This window comes from Apis dorsata, unplaced genomic scaffold (genome assembly GCF_000469605.1).
Source record: "Apis dorsata unplaced genomic scaffold, Apis dorsata 1.3 scaffold_935, whole genome shotgun sequence".
NCBI classification, from domain to species: domain Eukaryota; kingdom Metazoa; phylum Arthropoda; class Insecta; order Hymenoptera; family Apidae; genus Apis; species Apis dorsata.
In genome coordinates, this window is record NW_006264045.1 from 94,180 (window position 1) to 98,959 (window position 4,780).

The 4,780-nt window shown below is 18.5% G+C and overlaps 1 protein-coding gene across 2 annotated transcripts in view; it reads right to left on the minus strand.

Moving 5' to 3' along the window:
• LOC102675521 (organic cation transporter protein-like) overlaps window positions 1–4,780 on the minus strand; it is a 28,705-nt gene that overhangs the window by 21,799 nt on the left and 2,126 nt on the right. The window contains exon 1 of one of the 2 annotated variants that reach the window (XM_031514234.1): window positions 3,380–3,398. The exons of the other annotated variant lie outside the window; for it this stretch is intronic. The gene's annotated coding sequence lies outside the window, so the exon portion shown is untranslated. Of the gene's footprint in view, window positions 1–3,379; window positions 3,399–4,780 lie in introns of those variants that run through there. 2 annotated transcript variants of the gene reach the window in all.

Consider the following 4,780-nt stretch of genomic DNA (forward strand, 5'->3'; position numbering starts at 1 on the left):
AATATATTTTTTGATATTTGTAAAAGAAAAAACAAAACAAAACAATATCCTATTGATATTATTATTAATTTGAAAATAAATCACTACTTCTTGAAACTTATTATTGTTACATTATTTTTATTCTTTTCTTTCATTCATATTAAAAACAAATATAATAATATAAAAATATAAAAAGAATACTAAAAGATTTATAATGAAATCTTATGTTAATTTTTATATTTTCTTTAATGAATTATATTTCTTAAATGAATAAAAAATTTTGTATTGAATCAGTAATGTTGTCAAAAAAAAAGATATTAAAAAAAAGTCTTGATTTATCGAATAAAACAAAAACTTTATATATAATACTAATAATACTTTATAATATTAAATGCTTTAATAGATATAATTATTTCAGGAAAACTATTATCTATACTAAAATTATTAAATATATAATATATGAAAGAATTTAAACGTATAATTATTATATACCATATTATTATAAAATTTTTTTCTAAGAATTTTTAATTCCCGATTAATTGCATCAATTTATAAAATTTCAATTTAATATAAATGAAACATTCGATAATACTATTATTGAAAAAAGTATCATTTATATCTAATCAAACTTCATAAATCGTAATTAATCGTATTTAAAAAAAGTGAACAAAAAATATTGTTTTTGCGAAAATATAAATATTTATGCTAAATTTTTCATGCTATATTCACTGAAAAAGCTTTGAGAATTGAGATAATAAGCGGAATAAGTGATGCATATTATCGTTCTTGTCGCTTAAAGTAGATTTGGATTGTCACTGATCAGCCAAAGAGGATTAGTCACAATCGTATTTAAAAATACGATTTTTTTCCATAATTAAATTTTTAATATCACATTGATTAAATTAAATAATAATTGTTTTAGACATATTACATTTTATATTGCAACATAATTTCTTGCAACATGATTTTCAATTATTATTAAATTATATTAATTGTAATAATTTGATAATTACAATATAGTAAAAATTCATTTTTTTCGATCGTTTTTAAATTTTTTAATAATTTTAAAAAATTTTCAACTAAATATTGTAAAAATATTAAGTAAAGAATAATTATCTAACAAAAACCTTGAAAAAAGTAATTAAATATCGTAAAATATCTATAAATATTATTTATAATAACAAATGAAAAAAAATATAATTTCATTTATATTTTGTTCTTTTTGCAACTTAAAACTTTAAATTATTTTAGATTGATTAAAACTTTAAAAACTTTAAATTATAAGGAGATAATTATCGAAATTAAGATTTTTGATATTAATTATTTCAGAGTTCAATTTTACTATAAAAAAATTTTTCTTTCAATTAAATAAATCATGATTATATATATAATATATATATTTGTACCATACTAATTAATATTATTAGAAAGTTTCTAGAATTTTACGAAGAATTTGTTCTATTCCCTTTAAAAAGTAATTTTTTCCAATTAATTATTCCACTCGATAGAAACTAACGAATGTTTCTTTGGCAAAGAAAAAGTACAAATTGCTTTTACATTAATAATTGCATTATATTTGTTACTGCATTAAACAATGTCTGTTTTAAATAAGATTAACAAAGTTGTTAGTATATACCTAATTTCCATTAAAATTTTAATTGCATCGAAGTATATTATATCGAAGTATATTTTAACGTCATACATTTTTGCATAATTATATACACAGAGTAAATGCCTTTTACATAAAACTATGTTTGTCGTTTTTCATCGCAATCAACGATATCTAATTATGTTTTTTTCGTTTTTCATCACAATCAACGATATCAAACCAAATGTGACGTGCTCAACGCCATTTTTTTATGTTCACGCTCTCATTGTTTGCGTGAAGGTTCAAGTATATTTACGCCTCGAACACGATAATACCCGAGGAATTTTATCCAGAGAACATTGTGCGAATATATTGCAACACATTCTTCGACTCTTGAAACATCTTAACAACGGATTATGGTGCAATCGAAACATCTATAGTAGGCGTGGATTAATAAGATTAATTTACAAATTGCTATATATAATATTATTTTTATGGATTATTGTTTGCCAAATGCAATTTCTATGCAAATGATCATATATCTAATTTATTGTTAAGATTTTGTTTATTGTTAAAGATTAAAATAATTTTAAAATTATAATAATGTGATACTGAAAATGGAAAATTATTTTTACGAAGATTTTGTTATTTTCATTGAAATTGCTAAATGCAATTTTTATAATGAATTTATTTTTTATAAATTTTTATATTTATGTAAAATAAATATCTATAAAAAATATAATAATTATAACAATATAGTATTAAAAAATGGAAGATCATTTCTATATATTTGTTTAAAATATTAAATATCCAGAAATGTTCATGTTGATATTTTTTTAATTTTTTAATTAGAATTTTTTAATTAAAAACTTTTTTAGATGTTATCTAATAGATTATAGTAAAAATAAAATATGAAATTCTATGATATCAAAATTTTAAATATATGTATTTTAATTTATATAAATATAATATTATTTAAACTATTTCATATTTAATTAAAATAATATCCATATATATATTTAGAATTATAATATAATATCATGAAAATAGAGAATGCTATTTTTACAAATTTTTTCAAAAACTATATTAAAATTAAAATACATAAAATATTTTCTCAAATAAAAACTTTATATAGTTTATATAAAACATTATATATTTAATTAAAATAATATTTAACTCTTATCTCTAAGTATATATAACATTTTCATAATTATAGAAACATCACCAAAATATCAATCATTAATAAATATTGTTATAAATTGTTTACAAATTCTATATAATTTTTCATTTTTAAGAAAAATTTTTAAGAATAATTTTTTCTACTTACTACTATTAAGAAAAACTTTCTTAATAAATCAAAACATCTTTGAATTAAATCAAACGTTAAGAAATTGAAATAATATCTATCCAAAAACCACTCCTATTTTAATCACCATATTCTATATTCATTATCCATTTCATAGAATGTTAAATATTCAATATTTAATATCTCTATACTGTTATGAATTGTTTATTAAATCTTGAATAATTTTCCATTTTAATATTTATTTTACCATGAATTTTTAGTAACAACTTTTACGTAGATCGAAAGATCTTTAGCTCGATGAGGCATTAACGAGAAAGTTGCAATAGAATATCAATAAAGTTTCTAAAGTTTTCTAATAAATTAAAATAATTAAAACAAAAATTAAAACAGCAATCAGAAACCAATTAATTTCACTATTTATCAATTCATAATTGGAATAAAGCAATAATTCCTATTATGCAAGTATTTCAGAAAAAAAACAGATGTAAGTCTTATAATGTGCATACGTTTATTTGTAGAAACACGTTTTATGAAGATTTTTACGATCTGTTACCGGCTGTTCTAGCATTATTCGAATAACATCGAAAGTTGTTAACCTACCGCAATAATTGTAAGCAAACGAAAGTTCAATGTTATAGTTTGAAAAAACATTTTGTCACACCGCATTGCTAAAAGAAACATTGATACTTTTGTTTAAGTTTTTGTGATATTTTATCTCGATGATTATATATTCATACTTGCCGGACATAGTATAAATGTTTTTAACAGAATTAATGCCATTGAAATCAACAATTGGAACACATTGTGAACACCATTGTAAATAAAAGAATTTTTTGGTTGAATATTTTTTTTAAATAATTTATTATATAAAATTAATTTTAAAAATTTTTATATAATCATTGAAAATTAAAGATTTATGTTATGAAAATTGAATTAAAAAATTAATAAATTATATATATATATATTATATATATATATTTAATATTATAAGTTATATTTAGTATTAATCATTACTTTTTATAAATAAGTAATTTTTAGTTTTTAGAAATTAACAAGATTATTTTATATATAACAAGATTATTTTATATATAACAAGATTATTTTATATATTTTATAGTAATATGTAAGTATTAAAAATATTAATTTAAGAAAATTAACTTTCATCTAATAACCGTGTTTTGAGATCAAAAAAAAAAATAAAAACGATGTTAAATCATTAAAATATTATTTTTGAATGTGCCTTGATCAATAACTAAATAATATGTGCAAAAGCCACATTTATTCAGATTGTCATATGTGTCTGAAATCTATCTTGAATCACAAAACAGATATTAAATGTTAATAATCATTAGTCACTAGAATTTTTTATTATCAATACGATCAAAATTAATACAATCATAAATACTTATAAACGCAATCCGATCAGAATTTTCATCAGACTGAACTACATTGAATCAACAACGATTTCTATTTTTGATTCTTATCATTTTATTATATTTATTTTTCATTTAGTACTTTTTTTATCAAATATATATAATAAGTAATAAATAAAAAGATAAAATATAATATAAAAGATAAAATATAATATAAAGATAATACAAAAAAATTGATTTCAATATTCTATAATATAAAGATACATTTAAATATCTCAAGTAAAAAAAATTGTTTATATCAAGAAAAATTAGATTTAAAGAAAAAAAAAAGAAAAAATTTGAATAATGAATTTTAATGAATTTTGTATATTAGATATATGAATATTTTAATCTTTAGAGAAAGAAACTATAATTTCTGTGATTCAGGTTTTCATAATTTTCCAAAAAAATTTTTTAAATTTCTTACAGTGCATATAATAGTGCATATAATATATAACATACATTAAAGTGCATATATATATATATATATATATA